We start from the raw sequence: 15,591 nt of genomic DNA, 5'->3' as shown, positions 1-15,591 counted from the left end.
CTGGATTTTTCTCAACTTCTTTCTGCATTTGTGCCCGTACCTGACACGGGCCATCCGTGCTCACAACTGAAGGAAGGGCAGGTGAGAGCTGCTACATTTCTTTTTTCCTATAGCCATAAAGAATAAATCTTGAGAGCATTTCGTACCAGGAAAACCCCCCTGGAGATGCATGGAGAAAAACAGCTGATTTTCGCAGACTACTCTGCGGAGGTGGCCAAGAGGAGGAGGAGGGAGTACAGTATGGTATGCTCCACGTTGTATGCTAAAAGATAAAATTTAAGCTGCAATATCCTGCAACCTTGAGAATCTAATTATCGGGTGAAGCCCCACATGTCTTCAGAACACCAGGTGAAGCGCGGAAGTTTGCAGAAGCCCAGGGATGGATGACAGGGAAGGAGTTAGATAAGACGAACAAACCAGGCAAGAAGCACTCGCCAAATCAGCGTCAGGAAGGAGACGCAGACAGTTCTTAATTCGCCGCCCAGACACCTATCCCATCAGCGCATAATTGGGCAGAATGAAGGAGGATGCCGGGGAAGGAACAGCAAGTCTCAGAAACCCATTCTCCCCCAAAACACCAGAGATTGAATAGATATGCAACACTAGCAGTGGACTGATAAGTATAAAGTGCTTAATATGGAAATAGAACCTACTTAATATGTTACCATGCTTTACTTTTATGTCCTCCTTCTCTCCCTTACCTATTGATTATCATTGGTCAGCTGCTATCTGATTAATAATTATTGATGTTTGCTTATAATTTGTCTGAGCACGCAAGCAGGGTGATTAGTTAAGAGAGTCTGCTTGGGATAGAGTGAGGGACATGCTTGAGTGGGGAGAAATTAGTCTGGAATAGCTAAAAAGTCGGGAAATAGGAGAGAAAGAGAAGGGCATTGAATACAACAGGAGAACCTTCTCATCATAGAGATGTACATGTTTCAGTTTTTACATTTGTTTGTTGTTAGTGAGCATAATCACTTATTTCTATGCCTTATGGATCTGTTAGCCAACCTAAAAAAGAATAGAATTAATGACAGGTTTTATCTCAGGAATATCCGAGAGAGAGAGATTGATGGTTCTCTGACAACTAAAAAGATTGAAAGCAGACATTGCATTGATGAAAGAGACACATCTGTTCGGGTGTGTGTGTGTGGGGGGGGAAGTGGAACAGAATGCGCAAACTCTGGGTGGGTTCAGTTCATGGTTTATCAGCCAATGGCAGATCTGCTGTTGTAATCACTCTAATTCACAAATCTTTGCCACACAAGGTACTTTCTTTAGTGCCAGATGAGGAAGGTCGCTTACTGCAAATGACTATCGATACACCATGTGGCCTATTATCTATAGCCCAAATGATGATAGTAGAGATTTCTTTATGAAACTAGAAACTCGATTGGCAACCTCAAACAACAGGAATACAGATTGTAGGAGGAGATTTCAACTCTGTAGTAGATCAGGACATTGATAGAAGCCGAGATCTAACGTCACAAAAACAACCACGAAAATCAAGTCAGGATAATACTCTTGGTACATTTATAGAATCCAGAAGATTAGTAGACTCATGGAGATATCTACATCCAGAGGGGAGGGAGTATTCTTTCTATTCTAATGCCCACTCCTCATGGTCCAGGATAGACTACATTTTTGTACAACACCCTTTATTGTCCAGGGTCATATCATCAGAGATGCCGGATATTGTCATATCTGACCATGCTCCTTTAGTAATGGCAATGACGGAAATCCAAAGGAAGGGCAGTGACATTTTATGGAGGTTCCCAGCCCATTTAGCCAGGGACGAGGACTTTGCCTCACTCTTGAGAGGATGGTGGGGAGAGTATGATATCAATAACATGGGGCACAGAGAGAACATAAACTTGTTTTGGGACACTGAAAAAGCTGTCTTAAGGGGGAGGATTATTTCATATGTTTCAGGGAGGAAAAAGGTAATGTGGAACAAATACATGCAGAATAGCCGAACACTAGGAAAGGCCTACGCTGATTACATGAGGTCCACCTTCAAGCTTGGAAAGAGGCTCAGCAGGCTTTTAATAGATGGGTGGTGGAGAAGGAGAATTATTATAGACAAGAATGGGAGGCCACTCTATATAAATATGGTAACAAATCCGGGAGGCTACTAGCGGGCCTTGTCAAGGATAGACCCCCAGCCACTCATATTGGTGCTCTGGCTGATGAAAATGGTAATATAACAACAGACCCTCAGTCCATAAATAGGATCCTTGGTGACTTTTTTAAAAACCTATATGCTGATACACCTGACCCCATACCACAAAACACAATATTAGATCAAATCACTTTCCCTAAGGTGTCAAATGAACAGTTAGCCTTTTTGAATGCCCCAGTGACGGGAAAAGAGGTTCTGGAAATCATCGGATCCTTAAAAACATACAAAGCACCAGGCCCAGACGGGCTAACGGGGAAATTTTATAAAATTTTAAAGGACCAGATAGGGAATACTTTGACCGCAGTATTTAACGCTGCAATGGGGAAGGAGGCCTTCCAAAGTCCTTTTCCTTGGCATATATAAAACTATTGCTAAAACCTGGCAAAAATGAGTTGCACCCAGAATCTTATAGGCCTATTTCACTAATTAATGTAGACGCTAAAATAATGTCAAAGATTAAGGCTGTTAGACTGGGAGCCTTTATGCCTACATTGATAAACCCTGTACAGGTGGGGTTCACCCAGGGCAGAGCAGCTGTGACAAACATCCGAACGGTATTGGCAGTCCTGGATAGGGTTCAGCACTGGCCCCGCCAGGGAGAAACACCAGCTTTAATGACGCTGGATGAGGAAAAAGCTTTCGACAATGTCAGATGGAACTGGCTGGGGTCAGTGTTGGACAGGATGGGATTTGAAGGCCCGTAACGAATGCTGCTAGGACATATATATAGGCAACCCCAAGCGAGGGTTCATACAGGTGGTTATCTATCAACACCCTTTGTATTAAAAAAGGGTACCAGACAGAGCTGTCACCCTTGATATTGAACATAGCTATTGAACCTTTATCTCGATATCTCCAAACATCTGGAATTTTTAAGGGCATTAAGGTAGGAAATTAGGAAGCTAGATTAGCATTATTTGCAGATGATATTATTTTATTTCTAGATAATCCAACTATGTACATCCCTAAAATATTTTCTGCATTGACAGACTGGTCTATATTCGGAGTACAAAGTGAATCTATCCAAATGTGAACTGTTAGACCTGGGTGGCAACAAAGGCAGAGGTACCTTACTGCACAGGGCTCACGGTATAGCGCCTCCAAGTGACCACATCAAATATTTGGGAATAAAGATAGGCCACTCCCATGCTTCTTTATACAACCTGAATTACAAACCTTTATTAGAAAAGATATTTTCAGATTTGAAAAGGTGGGCCCAACTTCTGCCTAATCTGGTAGGGAGGTGCCACCTAGTCAAGATGCCATGCTTTGCTAGACTCTTGTATCCCTTACAAACAATCCCAGTACTGATAAAGCATACAAATATAACAGCACTAAATTCACACTTTATCTCCTTAATATGGTCAGGAAAAAGACCTAGGATAGCTCTTGACAAACTTATGAGACCAAAACTAGATGGGGGAGTGAATTTCCCTAGCTTGTATATTACGTCATATTTTAGATTGGAAAAGGAATACCAGCTATTACTCCAACCTCCCATTAGAAAGGAATATGGGACACCCATGGGATCTGATAGCTTTGGTACACTCTCGAATTCCTGACCTTCCACCAGTGATAAAACGATCTACCCTCCTTAGGGACACCCTTATTACATGCAAAATTACACAAAAGCTATTTAATCTTTCCTATCAGTGCTCTAAGCATTTACCCTTATGGGGTTCACCAGATTTTCAGGTAGGAGGGATAAGCCGCTTGTACCAAACCTGGAAGGAGAAGGGAATAGACAGGGTAGGGAACTTGATCCACGATAAAGAGCCAAAGTGGTTAACATTAGAATAGCTATGTAGCAAATTTGATCTCCAAGGCCCTCAACATTTTCTCTACCAGCAAATACTACATTATTGCAGGACAAAACTGACAGATATCTCCAGAGAGGACCCTTCCAATTCCTTTGATACCCTCCTTACATCTAATAATAGACACTCCGTTTCGGAGTTGTACTCCTTTCTAAGGGCCAAGCTGCTTCCAGGAACTATCCACTTAATTTATAATGGCTGGGCAAAACAATTAGGTGATAAAGAGGTGGGAAAAGAGATAATCGGTGGGTGGACAGACTTTAGAAAACGTATCATATCTGAAAACTGGAAAGAAACCCAGTTAAAAATTATGCATAGGGCAATTTATGCCTTTAACCTACCCCCTTCAGCCCTCATGCCAGACAGGCAAACAAACTGTCCAAAGTGTTCTGAACAAAAATCCAAATTATACCATGGGCTTTGGGACTGCCAGAGCCTGAAGGCCTTTTGGGATGACACCCATTCTATGATTAAGGGATCCTGCTCACTGGTGGTGTCCATGAATTGTAGAGTGGGACTATTCCATACATGTGGAGGGAAGTCTGACTCCACAACAGGCGGGTACACGCACCAGCCTCCAGTGTCACACACCATTATCATGGCAGCTAGAAAATGCATCTTAGTGCCTGGTTACTTTCACAGCCCCCAAATATTAGCCAGGTATTATTGACTGTAAAAAAAGCCTTATGGTTGGAACAAATAGTAGCCACAAAAGACAAAGAGAGTCAGACAAAAATGTTTTTTAAGAAATGGAAAGCATTTATTATCAGATATTGTGATGACAAAGAGAAAGAACAATTGGTTGATACCTTTAGATTTACCAAATGGTACCTATTGGAAGACCTCAAGGGAACCTTAGGGAAATTAAAGAGCGGTAGCTCCTAGAATGTAGATAAAAATGAATAGGATATCCTGGAAAGGGAAACTGTCTGTCACATCTGTGACAGGTCTCAGAAGGTCTGAAAGATCATCTACACATTAGTGATCTGACATCCTCTTTCGGTTTCACTTTGTCGGTGTGTTGCTGGTATGTCCACACCTCCTGTTCAGGGGTGGATCATGTGACCTTTACCTCGCCCTATTTAGTCTGTCTTTTCCCATCACCCCTTGCTTGGGATAGCTTCATTTGGTCTTGAAAGAGCTGGAGTGTGGGTCGTGCTGAAGTCCTGTTCATCCATCATCCTCTGTAGTTAAGTGTTCCGCTTGTTGTGTTTTGTATTTCCCCCCCCCCTGGTTGTTTACTAGGCCTCAGTGAGACGCTAGTTCCTTCACCAGGGAAGGAACGGGTGATCTCTGCCCTGTCATTATCTTTAGGGAATCTGAGGGTCACCAGGGTTTTCTAGGTTCCTGTGTATGGGTATCTCTACCATCGAGAGGTGCCCATACGGATAGGAGTTAGGGCCAGGAGCAGGGTTTTATAGGTGGTGACCCTTTCCCTTCCCTAGTGGTGAGGCCTAGTGTCTTTCCCCTTCCTTCTTGTTGATTGTCTTTTGGTGTTCTCCCCTACTACATCCGTAACACTGTCTAGTTACGTAACATTTTACATATATTAAGGCAACAGAATCATAGGGAAATTGATTTTGTTATTTGAATTTATGTCGCCTCCTGCGAAGCTCGATTGTTATCTAACATATTTAATGATATGTATATTAATATTTTTTGAATGTGACAAACTTATAAAATCCAACATCTTTGAAAAAAAAAAAAAAGTCATACGCACCCCAAAATATTACCAATCAAACTGTCATCTCATCCCGCAAAAAATTTGATACTACCTAAGACAATTGCTCAAAAAATATAAATACTATGGCTCTCAGAATATGGAGACACTAAAACATGATATTTTTTGTTTCAAAAATGCTGTTATTGTGTAAAACTTAAATAAATAAAAGTATACATATTAGGTATTTCCTCATCCGTAACAACCTGCTGTATAAAAATATCACATGATCTAACCCCTCAGGTTTACACCATAAATCACAAAAAGTGAAATACCAAGCGATTAAAAAGTCATATGCACCCCAAATCAAACCGTCATCTCATCCCGCAAAAAATGAGACCCTACCTACGACAATCGCCCAGAGAATAAAAAAAACTATGGCTTTCAGAGTTTTCAAAAATGCTTTATTATGTAAAAAGGAAACAAATGTATTGTTGTGTCCGTAACAACCTGCTCTGGAGTTTTTTGGAGTTTCTACTCTTTTTTGGAGTTTCTACTCTAGGGGTGCATCAGGGGGTCTTCAAATGTGCCCAGTGAAATCTGCCTTCCAAAAACCATATGACGTTCCTTTCCTTCTGCCGTGTGCCCATACAGCAGTTTACAACCACATATGGGGTGTTTCTGTAAACTACAGAATCAGGGTAATAAATATAGAGTTTTGTTTGGCTGATGTTTGCTTTGTTACTGGAAAAATGGATTAAAATGGAAAATCTGCCAAAAAAGTGAAATTCTGAAATTTCATCTACATTTTCCTTTAATTCTTGTGAAACACCTAAAGAGTTAACAAAGTTTGTAAAATCAGTTTTAAATACCTTGATGAGTGTAGTTTCCAAAATGGGATTCACTTTTTTGGAGTTTCTACTCCTAGGGGTGCATCAGGGGGTCTTCAAATGTGACATGGCGGGGGCGGAGCCTGACCGCGCTGCTGGATGGCTGAATGTGTTTGAACTTCCTATAAGAACTTGCCTTCTAACTCACTTATCAGCACTTCTAATCTAAAATGGGGAAAAACGGTAGGGAGAAGCTCAGAGATCCTGTGAAAACCACTCCTGCCCGGACACGGCAGCCAGATATGGCGAAATTTCTTAAAAAGAAGCCTCCACTGTCAGCCACTGAGGCAGCCAAGGTGGCGCCGGGTGACGCGGATGACTTTTCCAAAACGGGCAGCGTGTCAGATGCTTCAGACAGGAGAACCTCCCGAAGAGACCCACTGATCTCTAAAGCAATACTCCAAGACGTTCTGGAGTCGCACTTTCACCCCTAAAGAGAAACGTATCTGACATTAAGGAAGACCTGCGCCACTGGGGGCACAGAGTTGTGGCCCTAGAGAACACTCAGGAAGCTATTCTGTCATTTGGGGAAAAAACAAGAGATGCCCTTCAGGCACATAAAGACCTGCTGAATGATGCCTTCCTCTGGCTGGAGGATCAGAAAAATCGCACCCGCAGAGGCGCTGCCTAAAGTTGTGAGGGAGATCTTGGACTCGCTGCTGAGGACGGACAGAGCTGCCTCAATCGTTATAGAGAGGGTCCACAGAGCACTGCGCCCAAAACCTGAACCGAATGAGCCACCACAAGATGTTATTTTTGGGCTGCTCAGCTATATGGACACCCAGTACGTGGCAATGACAATCTCCATACCTTTCGGTTTTCTTGTTCCCTGTTTCTACATTTCCTCTAACCAGTCATTTTAAGGTGGAGACTCTACAGTGGTCCAGCTTTGTATACTGTGCATACACGTGGCCCTCAACATTAGCCCTTTTCCTATGGTACCAGTTTTTTTGACAGAGGACTGCTGCCCCATAAGCTGAAGGATGTACTTTCTTCACGCATGCACGCCAATGGGCCCACATCAACCTGACAAGACATGGCAACCTAGGCTCGGACCCAAGCCAAGAACATTGTACCCGCCTAGGAAACTTTAGAGACTCAGGACCTACCGTTTACACACACTCTACATGAAAATATCAGAAGGACTATTATATAGTTCCTTTTATGTTGTTTTTAGCCTGTTCGATGTGTTCAGTTCATATCAGGGTTTTTGCCAGTTGAGAATCCATTGTGGTTTCTTTTCCCCGATGGCTTACAACTGGCCCTCGAGTACTCTACAAGGCCCTCCACCTGGGAGGATACTTCTCCTCACTAGGGATATGGGATACCTTTTGTTGACCAGGTGCTCGGTAGATTGCTCATTTTACTTAGCCTTATGGCTCTTAGCCATTCATTGTGCACTTTCTGATTCCTTTCCATCTCTCCTTTCCATCTCTCCTTCAACTATCCCCCTAATTTAACTAGACTTAAAAAGAAATGCTTTGCCACGATCGATTCCCTATTGTCCCAAATCTCGAAGCTAGAAATTTCGCACAAACAGACCATTGCTGATGCCACAGCCCAAGAACTAACACACATGCTTAATGAACTAAAAAACATTCTTAATGTCAACTCGGCAAAGATCCTACTTAGGGCTAAATTTAAAGCTTATGCTCATGGAGACAGAGGCAATAAACTTATGTCCGAGTGGATGAAGAAGCAGCAGTCTGACTCCTTTATTCCAACTTTATCAGAGACGCTAACGGTCTTCTTCATAAATCCAGCCTAGACATTGCAAAAACGTTCCAACAGTTTTACGCAGCCTTTTATAACATCCCTCTCACAGAAACATTCCTCTCCTCATTACAACTACCCACTCTCTCCCAGACTGACTCCGCTCATCTATTGGCCCCTATCACTGAAACAGAACTTCGCTAGGTTCTAGCCTCTATTCCTTCAGGGAACAGTCCTGGACCAGATGGTCTTCCAATTCAATATTACAAAACTTTCTGTGATACCTTAATCCCTCACTTCCAGACCCTGTGCAACTCACTTTTACTTGGAAACAAACTACCAGCGCAGGCATTGGAAGCACATGTCACTGTTCTCCACAAAGAGAAAAAGGACCCACTAGATTGCAGGAGTTACCGTCCAATATCGCTGCAAAACACAGATGTCAAGTGGTGGGCAAAGATCTTGGCCCATCGCCTCCAAAAGGTGTTACTCCACATTATTGGTCGCGAACAAGTTGGCTTTTTTTCTGGCAGACAGGGCAAGGAAAATACCATACGCTTAATTCGCCTGATTTCATGGGCAAAACGCTCCAATACTCCTCTTGCGTTGCTCAGTACGGATGCGGAAAAAGCGTTTGACAGGGTTAGTTGGCATTACATGACTGCAGCCCTGTCAAGCTTTGGTATACCCCGCCAATTTATCAATGCAATACTCACTCTGTATACAGCCCCCCTGCCAGGATCAAAATCAACAGCACACTATCTCCTTCATTTCAAATACTTAATGGCACTCGTCAGGGCTGCCCATTATCCCCGGCGCTATTTGTAATCATCATGGAGACTTTCCTACGACGGCTTAGACAAAACCCCGTTATTAAAGGTAATACTATTGGCCCACATACATACCAGACGGCGGCGTTTGCTGATGACCTGCTCATTTTGACTTCTAACACTCAAGTATCCTTCCCTATGCTACTGTTCATCTTCAAAGACTTTGGTTTTATATCCAACTTCAAAATCAACTATAGAAAATCAGAAGCATTAAACATCTCTTGCCAACGATCTATTATACATCTCAAAAAGTCAACCCCCTTTACCTGGGCATCAAAAAAAGTATACAATATCTGGGGATCCATATTTCAGCAAATCCAGACGAGCTATTGGCTCTCAATTACACCCCCCTCTTACAATCTGTACGTATGCAACTTAGATCTCTAAAAATCCCATTTATCTCCTGGATTGGAAAAAAGAACTTCCTTAACACATACATAGTCCCCAAGTTCCTTTACCTAATGCAATCAATCCCTATTTGGCTTCCACTTACTTATTTCGCTGAAATCCGCAGGTTATTCTCCTCCTTTCTCTGGGGTGGGAAATCTCCTAGAATTGCATATTAAATTCTTACTAGGGTGAAAAGATTTGGGGGCTTTGGGCTACCCGACCTGCACATATATATAAGGCAGTGCAAGTGACTAGGGGCCTATCACTACTCACAACCTACTCCTCCGACCTTTGCTCGGATCTTGAACGATATCTCCTCACCCTGGCGGAGAAACTAGTCCTATGGGGGTTACGACATGTCTCACCTAGCGCTTTAACTCAATCCCCCTGATGAAAGGGACCCTGATAATATGGTCCACACACTTCAAATCTCAGGAGCTTAGATTTCCACTCTCCAATACTCCTCTACCTTTACTACAAGCCTATATCCACCCTCAGGTTCAAGAGCCCTCTCAAGTATGGTCAATGTTCGCTAATGTCTCTGTGAAAGAGATCTCCCTGACCGATGGCTCATTGGATTGGGACAAAGTATTAAACTTACCCAGAATATTAACAGCACCATTTTTACATCTTTTTCGACTTTCGCAGGGACATGAGAAAGCTCACACTGCCTTGCATTTCCTCCACCACAACCACCTGGCCAGAAAAGCTAATCTCTGTAGAGCAACTTCCCAAATGCCTATTATCTCTTTCTTATAAATCGCTCATATCTGTTGTACCACCTAGGTTATACTTCCTAGCGGCATGGGAGACAGAACTTGGGATAACCCTTTCAGACTCTGAAAAGGCTTTCATTTTGTCTAATTCCCATGGGTTTAATAGGTGCATTAAGATACAAGAGAACTTTAACAAGTTACTGACTAGGTGGTACAAACCCCAGAATTCCTTCATAGATTGAATGCTGATATACCTAATTCATGTTGGAGGTGTTGTGGCAGAATAGGGTCCCTATCTCATATCTGGTGGACATGTCCACGCATCCAACCCTTTTGGTCAGAAGTGGAGAAGGTAATAAACCGCATTTGCTCTACAACCATCACCTTGGAACCCAAACTGGTATTACTTTGATGTCCAAATGCCAACTTCACCCCTACCAACCATAACTTACCTTCTATGCTCATCATGGCTGCCCAGTTACTCATACCAAATCTATGGAAGAGCAGCTCCGCACCCACTTTGCCGGCCTGGGCAGACAAGGTAGACCAATTATTTCACTTCGAGGAACTAGCACATTGGGAGACCCATACCCGAGCAAAATTCCTGAAGATTTGGAACCCATGGAAGACATATAGAGGTTTCAGCCCTTAACTAACATATAATGACGGCCTTAAGTACCACTAATGCTTATCTGCCTGCCGACCCAGCTGACATCGTAAGAGACCGGCAACCACATATACATTTGCCGTGCCCCAACATGGGCCTCGCACCCTGGTTGGGATTTGATCAAGCCACACCAGACCCCGCCTACTGTATCAGCTGCTACATAGGTTCTCCTTCCTTAACTCATCATACAGTATATGTAGCAATAGACTCTACCTACCCCCCCGCCAACCCCACCCCACTTCCTATGACTACCCCCTTATCCTCTTCTCTCCTGCCGTTCATGACCACTTACTTGGTCACTACTATAATTTAGGTATTGTGGTAAGCTCCTTCTCACTCTTATACATATGCAAAACATTTACCTGTGATACTAGTACTTATATGTATGTTACGAGATCAGATGCTTGCAAGCGTCGTTTATCATATTTGTTTTGTATCCAAGCTGTTTTACAGACCAAGTGTGTTTTCATGCTTCTACTCTTCAATTATTGCTTTTATTATTGTTTGTACATTCTTATCTTTCCTCAATAAAATAAAATTACAAAAAAAATGTGACATGGCAACTTAAAATTACCCCAGTGAAATCTGCCTTCCAAAAACCAAATGGCGTTCCTTTCCTTCTGCGCCCTGCCGTGTGCCCGTATAGCAGTTTACGACCACATATGGGGTGTTTCTGTAAACTACAGAATCAGGCTAATAAATATTGCTTTGTTACTGGAAAAAATTTATTAAAATGGAAAATCTGCCAAAAAAGTGAAATGCCATCTACATTTTCCTTTAATTCTTGTGGAACACCTAAAGGGTTAACAACATTTATAAAATCAGGTTTTAATATCTTGAGGGGTGTATTTTCTAAAATGGGGCTATTTATGGATGGTTTCTATTATGTAAGCCCCACAAAGTGACTTCAGACCTGAACTGGTCCTTAAAAATTGGAAATTTTCTTAAAAATTTTAAGATTTGCTTCTAAACTTCTCAGCCGATGTCTTTATTATTTCCTTAAGTAGGTATAGATAAAAGAAAGCAGTTGAGAGTGTATCCTGTGCATAATGTATGTAGGTACTGAAAAACAATAATTTTGCTCCTAATCATAAAAAGATGATAGTTATAAGAAACAAAACTTATCAACTGATACAAACGAGAACTGGGTAGGGAAAGTGTTAGGACGTAAGGACTCAGTTCAAGTACGTTGCTTACAAGACATAGCCAGGGAATACATGACTTCATAGAAACCAGGTGATATAACCACTTTTAATGAACAGATTCCAAGGGTCCCATGTTTTAGCATATACAGTATCTCACAAAAGTGAGTATAACCCTAACATTTTTGTAAATATTTTATTATATCTTTTTATGGGACAACACTGCCGATATGACACTTTGCTACAATGTAAAGTAGTCAGTGTACAGCTTGTATAACTGTGTAAATTAGGTGTGCCCTCAATATAACTCAACACACAGCCATTAATGTTTAAACAGCTGGCAACAAAAGTGAGTGCACCCCTAAGTGAAAATTGCCAAACTGTGCCCAAAGTTTCATTATTTTGTGTGGCCACCATTATTTTCCAGCACTGCCTTAACTCTCTTGGGCATAGAGTTCACTAGAGCTTCATAGGTTGCCACTGGAATCCTCTTCCACTTCTCCATGACGACATCATGGAGGTGGTGGATGTTACAGACTTTGCGCTTCGGTACCTTCCATTTGAGGATGCAATAGGGTTTAGGTTTGGAGACATGCTTGGCCAGGCCAGCACCTTTACCCTCAGTTTCTTTAGCAAGGCAGTGGTCATGTTTGGAGGTGTGTTTGGGGTTCGTTATCATGTTGGAATACTGCCCTGCGGCCCAGTTTCAGAAGGGAGGGGATCAGGCTCTGCTTCAGTATGTCTCAGTACATGTTGGCATTCATGGTTCCCTCAATGACCTGTAGCTCCCCACAGCCGGCAGCACTCATGCAGCTCCAAACCATGACACTCCCAACACCATGCTTGACTGTAGGCAAGACACACTTGTCTTTGTACTCCTCACCTGGTTTCTGCCACACACGCTTGACACCATCTGAACCAAATAAGTTTATCTCGGTCTCATCAGACCACAGGACATGGTTCCAGTAATCCATGTCCTTAGTTTGCTTGTCTTTAGCAAACTGCGGGCTTTCTTGTGCAGCATCTATAGAAGAGGCTTTCTTTTGGGAAAACAGCCATGCAGACCAATTTGATGCAGTGTGCGGCATATGGTCTGAACACTGACAGGCTGACTCCCCCCACCCCCATCCCTTTAATCTCTGCAGCAATGCTGGTAGCACTCAGAAGTCTATTTTGAAAAGAAACTCTGGATAAGATGCTAAGCATGTGCACTCAACTTCTTTGGTCGACCATGGAGAGGCCTGTTCTGAGTGAAACCTGTCTTATTAAACCACTGTATTGTCTTGGTCACCATGCTGCAGCTCAGTTTCAGGGTGTTGGCAATCTTCTTAAGCCTCGGCCATCTTTATGTAGAGCAACAATTCTTTTCTCAGATCCTCAGAGAGTTCTATGCCACGAGGTGTCATGTTGAGCTTCCAGTGACCAGTATGAGAGAGTGTGAGTACAATAACACCAAACTTAACACACCTGCTTCCCATTCACACTGGAGACCTTGTAACACTAACAGGTCACATGACACCGGGGAGGAAAAATTGATAATTGGGCACAATTTTGCCATTTTCACTTATTAGTGTGCTCACTTTTTTGCCAGTGGTTTAGACATTAATGTTAGTGTTGAGGGCACACCAAATTTACATTGTTTTACAAGCTGTACACTGACTACTTTACATTGTATTAAAGTGTCATATCTTCAGTGTTGTCCCAGGAAAAGATATAATAAAATGTTTACAAAAATGTGAGGGGTGTACTCACTTTTGTGAGATACTGTAGATGTAATTTATTTATTCTTTGGAGTCTCAGCTTCTCATAATTGTGTATGTTGTGCATCTCCTTTAACCAATCATTTACTGTGTCTGTGTGTGTGTGTGTGTGTGTGTGTGTGTGTGTGTGTGTGAGGCCGGGGGGGGACACTTAACCTTCCACATTCTTGGGAAAAATAATTTAGTGGCATTCACAATATATAAACTTTTTTATTTTTTTGTCTATATAGCTTGTTTTTTGTGGGACAAGTTGTAGTTTTCAATGGTGCTGTTTTGACAGAACTTTCTGATTAACTTTTATTAACTCTTTTACGGAGTTAATTTTTCGGTATAAATAACATAATATCTTTATTCTATGGGTCAGTATGATTGCAACAATACCAAAGACATATCGTTTTATTTTCTGTTTTACTACTTTTGTTCAATAAAACAGCTTTTTTTTTTTAAAAAGGAATAAAATCTTTTTGCATCACTGCTTCCCAAGACCCATAACTATTTATTTTTCTTCGGAACAGAGTTGTGTGAGGGCTTGGTTTTTGCGGAACGACTAGTAGTTTTCATTGGTATCATTTTGGAGTAAAATATGCTTTTTGATCACTTTTTATTAAGTTTTTTCAGTGGCAACTAAGTATAAATTCGCAATTCTGTCACGATTCATTTTACATTTTTTACAGCGTTCACCATAGGGGATAATTTACTTGATATTTATTTAGTGTGGGTCGTTATGGACGTAGCGATACCAAACATATGGGGGAGATTTTTTTTTGCAGATTTTTTCATTGAAAAGCATATTTTCAATGGAAAAAAGCGTATTTTTTATTTTCACTGGTATTATTTTTCTTAAATAAATGTGTTTTTTAGAACTTTTTTTAACACTTAATAGTCCCACAAGGGGACTATAACAGACAACATTCTGATTGATTTTAAAATGCAATGCAGAGTTTGACACAGAGACATCTTAGCTTCCTCACTTTTCTATCATCATCCCTCAACCTCGAGTCCCAACAGTTTTATCCTGCTGCTCGCTGTGCTCCCCAATACCCCAAAATACAGTACTATCCTGAAGAAAAATTTGTGCCATACAGAAAGTCCCCCCATAGTAATGGTTCTCACACATATAAGCAGTAAAGCTGAGAAATGGGGATCATTCCAAATTCAAGTGGTACTTTACCTACTATTTGGATCAATGGAAGGTCTTAGCGCACATTTTGATCAAACATGTGTCGGGCCCATCCACCAGGCGTCAAGGTGGCTTCCGCGGACGGGTCCCTATCACTAATATACCGCCTCTCTTGGACTTATCCAAGTCCACATTATCAGGGCAGTGAAGGAACCAGTTACATTTGTACTTTGCTCAGAAGCCCCAGGCAGATGGGCGTGTGCTCAGTCTAAAAGAGGCGCCACCCTCAGATAAATATATATGTGGACTTGGATAAGTCCAAGAGAGGCGGTATATTAGTGATAGGGACCCGTCCGCGGGAGCCACCTTGACGCATGGTGGATGGGCCCGACACAAGTTTGATCAAAATGTGCGCTAAGACCTTCCATTGATCCAAATAGTAGGTATAGTACCACTTGAATTTGGAATGATCCCTATTTCTCAGCTTTACTGCTTATATGTGTGTGCAGCCATTATTATTTTTATTTATTATGCTTGCCTTATGGATGTGCACCCATGACTATGATTATGAATAAGAATATGCCAGTCTAAATTTTCTTGTAATAGTAATATTGCTGTCACAGTGGGGAGTGAAGGAAACCCCCCACTGTACAATCTCAGGTATAAAGAGGAAGCAGCTAGGCCAGGACGCCGGGATCAGGTCA

This window comes from Bufo bufo, chromosome 2 (assembly GCF_905171765.1).
Source record: "Bufo bufo chromosome 2, aBufBuf1.1, whole genome shotgun sequence".
Classification (NCBI taxonomy): Eukaryota; Metazoa; Chordata; class Amphibia; order Anura; family Bufonidae; genus Bufo; species Bufo bufo.
This window is presented reverse-complemented; position numbering follows the sequence as displayed.